The following is a 9650-nucleotide window of genomic DNA, read 5'->3' as shown; positions in this document are numbered from 1 at the left end:
TCCCAAGAGACATGTAGGAACCAGTGAAGACTCAGTCCTTGTGCTTAGCCTTACTCAGGAAACAAGACACCTGTGTCAGTTAGGATCACCTTGTTACATTAATTCTAGAAACTTAAATCAATCAGTGCTTAAATTCTCATATATGGTACATGTCTTTCATAAGTCATGGAGGTGGGACTCTGCTCCACATCATCTTCAGGGATCCAGGCTGACAGAGGGTTGACTCTGTGGACTGTCACAGGTCACTGCAACAGTAGGAGAAGAAGAGAGTCATGCACTGACTCTTCAGCTTCTGCCTGCTTGTGACACTTGTCAATTCTGCTTTGGATTGGCTAAAGCACGTCACATGGTGTGACTAACAAGAGGTAGGTTAGGTACAATCCTACTGGGCCCACGAGGAGAACCAGAAATACTGACGAGCAGGACTAATGTCTATCATATCACAAAAGCATGCAACAACTGGACAACAATATAAAACAGTATGTAATCAAGACTAAATGAAGATAGTGCTAGATGAAAGATTAATGAATGAATGAATGAGAAATCCATGTCAGTTGGATAATAAGAGAAGATTCTGTGGCAGAAGTAGGACATGAACACAGCATTAAAAGTGAAGAAGTAAGTAAGTATGAGGTAAAGAGAGGAAAACAGCACCTCCAGAAGAGGTGAGAACAGCAGAGAAAATTGGGAAGGGAAGAAAAATTGTCTAAAGCAGCCCTGAAGAATAGTGGAAGATGAAGTTCATGGAGGATTTTGACTGTGGGCTGAGTTTGGAACTAATTTTGATAAGATAATCAACAGGGTATCACTGAATTTCAGTTTAATTATACATGGCATACTTTTGGAGCACCTACTACTGTAATATTGCAGGAGGCATAAATACTAGTAAAATATTTCCTGTCTTCTAGGAGCTGACAAAACCTTAGGAAATAAAAGTTACCCTGTAATACAGGCAGAATCTGTGGTTTCATAGCAGAAACAGAAAGACAAAGTGTAAAGATGGGAAACACACTGTAAATGTAGGTGGAGGTGGCAAGGGAAGAAAGGGAGACAGGTGGCCTGATGTCCTCAGGTGATTAGGAGAATGGCCACACCCTGCAGTGCATCTGTGCTTCCCCAGCCACACCAGGCCCAGTGCAAGAATGAACTGGTATTTCCCACCAAATTCTTCTCAGTTATTTCATGACATCACCAAAGGGGAGTTTACCTGTTCTCTCAAACACAGTCTACCTCAGGCAGGGCCACAGCTCCTTTCCTGCATTAGCTGTTTACAGTGAATGAATTCCAGGGGTTGGCTGACCTGGCATAATAATAGTAATAATAACGACAACATCCAACATTTACAGAAGACTAACAAAATGGATCAGTCAGGCACGTTATTGCCTTTACTCCTTATAACACCAGCTGAGAAACCTGAGGTTCAAATATTATGCATCTTCTCCGAGATCACCCGGCTGGGTAAATGTCAGAGCCAAGATTCAAATCCAGATCTTTCATACTCTATAGTATTGCCTTGAGACTAAGGACTACCTCTTATACACCTTTGTAGACCTCATCAGCACAATGCCTGGCACAGAAAAGAAATCAGTGTTTACCGAAAGGGTTAAAGGAATACAAAATCAGACAGTTGAAGTCAGATTCCTGTAGTGGCAAATACATTTTCTTTTTAAGAACAAGGAATGCATGTTAATGAATCAGGAGAAGGGAGGTAGTGAGAAGGGCTCTAAGAAATGTTGACAGTAGGCAGTGGAGGCCAGAAAGAAGAGGTGGGATTGCTGGGACCAGTAGTAAGCAGCATCTTGTATTTTTACAGCCTTTACCATTTCTAAATTGCATCCATTAAATTCCTTCAATCTACTTTATAAATGAGACAACTAAGACTCAAAGGGTCTCAGATAAGGATTATTCACCCCAAAGTCCTCTTTTCACTTTGATAATCAATTCTCATTGTGCAGACAGATGGCTGGGAGCAAATAAATTAAGGTAGCAGGTATATAGTTCATTAACTTAAAGGAAAAAGTCATGGGGAAAGGAAGCAGATAATTTGGGCTCCCTGTTAAAGACTAGATGAGATGCTTGTGCGTACTCAGCAGTCAGGGGGACAGTGTCCTCCAGAATACAGACCAGCAGGCTCTAAGAGAACGACGTGTGTCCAGCCTGAAACCAGGGACTATGGTCCCAACACTTTCTAAAGAAATGAAAGTCATGAGGGGAAAAATCCTGACAGAGGAGGGACAATGGCTGCATAATGTTGCAATCTTTAACAAAATGTAATGGTTATCCATCCAAACCCAACCACCTTTCTGCAACCCCCGTCCTTTAAGCAAGGGACACAGCAGGGAAGACTTCAGGGATAAGAGGGTGAGCCTTATGTCCAATTTCCCCCCCTTTACATAATTTTCCCTATGTCGAAAGCAGTGTCATTAGTGAGGTTCATGAGAATTGGGCAAATAATGGCATAATCCCTTCACATGGGCAATTATTACTGGAAAAAGAAGAGACACATTCTTCATAAACAGTGTTTATCACTTCCTATCATTTTTCCCCCTCTTTTTGGTCCTTGTACCAGAAGTTGAAAAAGTAAAGACACTTTTAAGGTTCCCTTTGGAACACCTGACAAGCAAAGCAGTCCTGGAGCATTCCTTTTGTCCTGTGGCTGGAAAACGGGGTGCCTTGGTTAATTCTTTACATCTAGCATATTGGAATTTGTGTTCACAAATCTGTCTCCTCAACAGTAATAAGAGCGCTCTTGTAATCAGGTAGTACACACTTAGCAGATGTTAGGTCAAAGAAGACAGAGATTCAAAAATGAATCTTGGGGCTTCCCTGGTGGCGCAGTGGTTAAGAGTCCGCCTGCCGATGCAGGGGACACGGGTTCGTGCCCCGGTCCGGGAAGATCCCACATGCCGCGGAGCGGCTGGGCCCGTGAGCCATGGCCACTGGGCCTGCGCGTCTGGAGCCTGTGCTCTGCAACAGGAGAGGCCACAACAGTGAGAGGCCCGTGTACCACAAAAAAAAAAAAAAAAAAAAAGAATCTTGAATGACAATATATAACCACCCATCTGACGAGCATAAATTAACCAGGGTTACCAAATGCAGTTGTCTTAACTATTCTTACTTTCCATTCCTGCTCAACGCCAAGTGGAAGATACACACGTTCTGCTGCCCACAAGTTCATACCAGTTCCTCCATGATACTCCCTTCTAATTTGCCTCCTGAAGAACAGAGGCCAAGTAGAGCAGTTGTGTTAGCTATGGCACTTTGAGATTTATGTAACAGACTTTGGAACCAACCCTCTGTAACTGTGTTTCCTAAGAAGATACCAAATATGAGTTGTTCTACCAAAAAAAAAAAAAATTGCATTGCACTGGCATGTGCGCTAGTGAGCATGTCTTACCTCCATCCTGGCCATGGCCAGAACTGCTCATCTGTTAACTGCTTTACAATTACCACCAACCATTACAATTTACCACCAAGAGGTGGGTAAAACTATTTCCCAATTTGGATTTTAAGCTTCCTGAAGACCTGGGCCCCGTTTTTCAGTTTAGCTACATTATCACTCAGGACCAGGGACACAGAAGCCTTAGTAAATCCACCCAGAAATGAGAGAAGGCAGGAGAAAATCCTCCATGGTGGATACAAAGGGTTTCTGGGGGCTATTCCTTCTTTGCTGTAGAATCGGTCCTCTGTGGCCCCAAATTTTAATATCACAGAAGTTCCAATCATCTTCAAGAAGAAGTTATGTTCAGGACACGGAGATACAACTGTTCTTTATACAAACATGGACTGTTTTAAAATATTCAATTCAGATGGATTGCTACAGTACTTAAAAAATGGTTCTTCAATTTCAAAAGCAGCTTCAGACAGCCTGTTTAGATTTCCAAAACATGTGTGCCTATAACACTTGGAAACACACTCCAGAGCATGGAAGCCTCTCCAAGAGGTCTGCTGACAAGCTACTCAGAAAACAACCGAAGGAGAAGAATAAAACACTCTCCAAACAAGCACTCCCTTTCTACAAAATGCACACGTGCCTCACTTCTATTTTATTTTTCTCAAAAATGGTTTTATCTCCAAGGCATACTCCCTGCTGTGAAAAGAGACGGGCTCCCAGCAAGCGGGCTGGGGATGTGAAGGTGGGCAGTGGCCTCTTTCATGGCCGTCTTTGCAGGAACCCACAGGCCAGCTCCCACGTGTCCCCATGCATTTCCCTCCAGACAGAAACTCATAAAATGTTTTCCTTCATAGAAAATTCTCCCCAACCCACCAGACCCTGTTCTCAGAATGGCCAACCTCAGAGTCGGCAGGGACCTTAGAGGCCACCTAGCGGGACATTCCTCCCTGTGCAGGAATTTCCTCCCTCACTAGGCCCTCTAGGTCAGGGGGTCGGGGTGAGGGAGCCGTCTCCCCTCTGTGGCGGGGGGAGTCTTCCAATGACAGGTGCTTGCCAACTCAAGGGGCAGTCCAGGCCTCTTATTTATTAATTCTCCACCATATCCCACCCCAGACTGCTTCCCTGTAACTCAAACCATCAGACCTGTGAAGCCTTAAAGGATACATCAAATCCCTCTTTTCCACGGCAGACATTCAAATATGTTAAGACGGTTGTCAGGCCTCCTCCTAGTCTCCCTTTCTTTGGGCTAAATAGTCCCGATTTCCTGAAACTGGCCCGTACCCAATGGGATTGGGGAGCTCTTCCCCATTCAAGCAGCCCCACTGGACATGTTCCTGCTTGAAGATGTCTTACAGTCAGGCAGGGAGCTCTCAGATAGGAATAAAATCCTCTAGATGTGGTCTGTGGAGTATGGATGGCACTGGAACCATTTCCTCTCTTATCCTTTGTTCTTTAAAAAAAATGAGACAATCGTAGCATTCTATGGTTTAATCTGTGTGTGTGTGTGTGTGTGTGTGTGTGTGTGTGTTTGCATTAACTGGCTTTTAAGTCACTTTCACCTCATCCTGGACTTCATTGATTTTTTTGAAGTATAGACCTGATCTTGACCTTTACCTCTGAAGTTTTTATCTTCACAGTTTAAAGACTTCATTTAGCCTCTTGAAATCTTCTTGAATCTTGACTTTGTCATCTAACATATCATCTGTTTCTCCCAGCTATAGGAGGAAACTGACTTTTGTATGTTAATCAGAGCCCAGATTTAAAAAAAAAAAAAAAGTATGTAGAGCCCAGGACAGAATATACAACAGTTATCCACATTTATTGAGTGTTTACCATGTGCCAGGCTCTGTTCTAAACACTTCTCATGAGTTAACACATATCATCTTCATAGCAATCTAATAAGTATGATTAGTATCCCCACTTTACTGATGACAAACTGAGGCACAGAGAGGTTAAGTAACTTGCCCAAGGTCACTCAGCTAATAAATGGCAGAGGCAGGATTTGAGGCCAGGTACTGTGGCTTCAGAGCCTGTCGGCTTATCCACTGCTCTGTATTGCCCCGGCTAGAAGACATTAAGAGACTTCCCTCCACTTTGGCATCATTAGTCCAACAATCAATGTGCTTTGGAAATAACTGGGTTAACAACTCATACTCAGACATTTGTGCTCTCATTTAACCTCTTCCCACCCTTTCTTTTCATACAAATATTATAAGGAACTTTGTCAAATGCTTTCTGAAATCAAAATGCACTGCGTCTACAGAATTCTCTTGATCTGCAAGTTCTATAAACCCATCAAAAATGATTTAGTTTGGGATGACTTGTTCTTAAAGAATTTATGTCTGCTCTTGTGCTTGCCTGCTCTCCCTCTGGACCTTTAAGCCAGTCTGGCTCCCCCTACACCACTTACCCCCAGCTATTCCTGGTTCTCACAGAAGGCTCTTCTAGCCTAGTCCAGTCCAGTCTTGCTCCAAAACCCCTCCACTGTCTAGTCTAATCCCATCTTTCATCCTTTCTTCTAACTTAGTGTATCTTCAGGTGTGTTTAATGGAATACTCCTTCTGCCAGATAATAGTTTTTTGGGTTTTGTTTTTGAGTGGTTCTTGAGTTTAAAAAAAATTAAACTAATTCATTTACTGTGGAGCTCTTAATACGCTAATGCACATTGTGAAACTCTAGTTAGAGTGATATTCTATGTAGAATTTCAGATTGGTTGCCCATGGAATCTGTGCTGCACACACAAAGAACAAAAAAGGATATTGGGGCATATTATATAATAGGGTATATTTGGGCACCAATAACTGTTTCCTTGTCTAAATGCTCACACATCACCTGTTTGTTAATGCACTCTAGAATTCTGCCAAGGACACAGAGAAATCTAACCAGTTGGTCAGTGCCAGAATCTATCTTTTTCTATTTTTTAAAAGATATTTATATGTCTCTGTTTTAGTGTGATTCTATATGCATTCTAGGATGAATGTTCTCTGGGCTTGGAAATTTGAACTGAAAGTAACTACTTCTTCTTACCTAAATTGGGTCTCAATTTCCCATTAACTGTATCTATACTTACCTTTGTAGATTGATCATTTTTTCCCACCTTCGAGCCTTACTCAAATGCCACATTCTTAAGGAAACAAAGCCTTTGCTGACCACCTTATTTTAAATTCCAACACCCTCCCAATACTCTCTACTCCCCCTTTCCTGCATTACCTTTCTCAGTAGATCTCAATGCCTTCAAATGTAGTATATAATTTACTTACTTGCTTGGTTTTATGGCCAGGTCTCTACAAGGAGATACTGCTGTATCTCCAGCACCCGTAATAATACCTAGCACAGAGAATATTCCCGATACATATTTGTTGAATGAATAGAATAGGCAGAAGTAGCAATCGCTCAAAAAACATATATTAGGTGCTTTCCATGTGGCAGGCACTGTGTTAGTGACATTCAACTTAAGTACTTTACATGAAACCTCAGTGAAGGACTCTCATTACACTCTCACTGCTTTCTTTGCTTTTCCTTTCACAGCACTTACCACATTTTGTAATTATATATGTATTTGTATAATTATTTAATTTTGTCTTCCCTATTAATCCATAAGGACAAATACCTAGTCTACTTTGTCACTTTTCCTGCCAGTGCCTGGCCCAGAGTAGGAACTTAATAATGAATGAATGAATGAATGCTCATTTCTTCTCCGAGGCTTTGACCTCAAACCCCAGTGTGGAACCCCAGGGCATCAGGTTGGACCATGTGATTCTTTTGCCAGGGCTAAAGGCAACCTGGAGCCTTGGGCCTTTTTTTCCTTTCTTTCTTTTTTTGGCTACACCACGCGGCATGTGGGATCTTAGTCCCCGGACCAGGAATCAAACCTGCGCCCCGTGCAGTGGTAGGTGTGGAGTCTTAACCACTGGACTGCCAGTGAAGCCCTGAGCCTTGGGCCTTTTTACCTTTATGCAAACTGAATCATAACATTTGTACTCTTTCATGACTTTTTAACTCAACATGAAATGTATTTAGTGCATATAGTTGTGGTTCATTCATTTTTACTTTGGTATAGTATTTCATTACATGAATGTACTACAATGTATTCATCCATTCTAGTGTTGATGAACTTTGCATTGTTTCCAGTTTTTGCTGTGGCAAATAAGGTTACAATCATAATCTCATTCATGGTCCCTGGGGCACCTGTGCAAGTTCTCTAGGAAATATTATATATTGGTGTGAAATTCCTACATCACAGGATATTCACATCTTTATACCAAGGAATGCCAAAGAGTTTTCCAAGGAAGTTGCATCAATTTATACTCCTACTAGCAGTGTCTGAGTGTTACCATTGTTCCACATCCTCAACAATACTTAGTATTGTAAGATTTGTTAATTTTATAAATCTGGGCAATATGAATTGCTGCCTAATTGTGATATTCCTTATGAAGTTGAGCATCTTTGCACATCCGTTAACTAGTGTTGTTTCTTTAATGTGAAATGCTTGTTCGTGTCTTTTGTCCATTTTTTCTAATATTTTGTTTATCTTTTTTATTAATTCATAGGTATGTGTGATATAAACTAGATACTAATTCTTTATTGGTTGATAAGTTGCAACTATTTTCTAACAATTTATGGCTTTTTTTTTACTTTCTTTTGAAAGAAAAAGTTCTTAGTTATAATGCAGTCAAATTGATCAATCTAATTTTTATAAGGTTTGCCCCTTTGAATCTCTTTTAAGAAATCCTTTGCTACTCCCAAAGTCAAAAGACATTTTTCTATATTTTTCCCTAAAAATTGTACAGTTTCTCCCTGAAGTCCTGCATTTGTGTATATAAGATCCAATTATTTTTCCACATAGATAACAGTTGTCTCAGTGATATCTCTTAAATGGTTCATTTAATTCATTGATCTTCAATGCCAGCTTTTCATATAATTTTTTGTTTTTTAATCAGAAACATATGAGTTTACCTCTGGGCTCTCTATTCTGTTCTATTCAGGCTATTTTCCTGTCCCTTTACCCAAACTGCTCTGTCTTAATAGCTTGTCTCATAGCTTGAAATAAGACTTGGTCTGGTAGAACAAGTCCTCCTACCTTACCATTTTTCTTCAGGAATGTATTTGCTATTTATGACCTTTAGTTCATCTGCATTAATTTTAGAAATAGCTATTCAAATTCCTCGAAACCCCTGTTTATAATTTTATTACAACTACATTGAATCTGTGGACTGACTTTTAGGAAAATTAACAACTTTATAACGTTGAGTCTTCTTGTCTGTGACCACGATATGTCTCATGTCAAATAAATATGGACATTTATTTAGGTCTTTCTCAATGTATTTCAATAAATTTTTATACATCTCTACATAAAGATCTTGTATATCTTTTATTAAATCTCTTCCTAGGGGCTGAACATTTTTTGGTGTATGTGGGAAGGGTAATATTATAAATTCTTTTTTGTGGGGAAGAAGGAGAAACTCCTTTCCTGCTCTGAGGATTTCCTTCCATGAGGAGGGAACTTCACCTGTGAAATAATCCTAGCCTGTCTCCACCCCTCACTCACGCTGGCCCTGAGAGAGAAGCAACATAATCTGATTAATGGTTTGGAAGGATAAACTTAGCTTTTTTTGCCCAGCCCCTTCTTCTCTTCCTCTTGTGAGCTGCTCTACCTATGAGAACATGTGGTCTTGGTTAACCTAAGGCATGCATAAAGCTTAACAGAAATAACTTGTCCCCTAGAGAAGAGGCCTTTGGAGTTCCTATGCTATAAGTGACTCATTGGATAAGGCTGTCTAATTCTGGAATTCAGGATTATGAATCTCTCCATATACACAGATTTAAGCCATATTTTCCACAATCAACGTTTTTGACAATAGTGTTTCAGCATTTATGTGCCTACTCTTTTTGCCTGGTTCAGAACTCAGGTTGCAAAGAAAGGTGCTATTAATTGGTCTCCCTTAAACTTCAATATGAATGCATTTTCTACCTGGACATTGCCATTGTATAGACACAACAGACATTTACATATTTGGCAAACTTCATAAATTTTTATTAATTTTCCTGCAGATTATATATTTTAGTTTTCTATTTGAGAACATTATCACCTGAAAATAGTTTCACATATTCCTTTCCATAAGTTTCTTTATAATTCTTGTCTTATTTACTGGCTAGGCCCTCTGGTAAAATATTGAACAGGAGTGATGACACAGGAAACTTTAGAGGACCTACCTATAAAATTGTCTGAAGGTAGTGTTTTCTTTTTAGGAAAATC

This window comes from Pseudorca crassidens, chromosome 2 (genome assembly GCF_039906515.1).
Source record: "Pseudorca crassidens isolate mPseCra1 chromosome 2, mPseCra1.hap1, whole genome shotgun sequence".
In the NCBI taxonomy this organism is placed as follows: Eukaryota; Metazoa; Chordata; class Mammalia; order Artiodactyla; family Delphinidae; genus Pseudorca; species Pseudorca crassidens.
The sequence above is the reverse complement of the archived record's forward strand: the minus strand, read 5'-3'. Positions refer to the sequence as shown.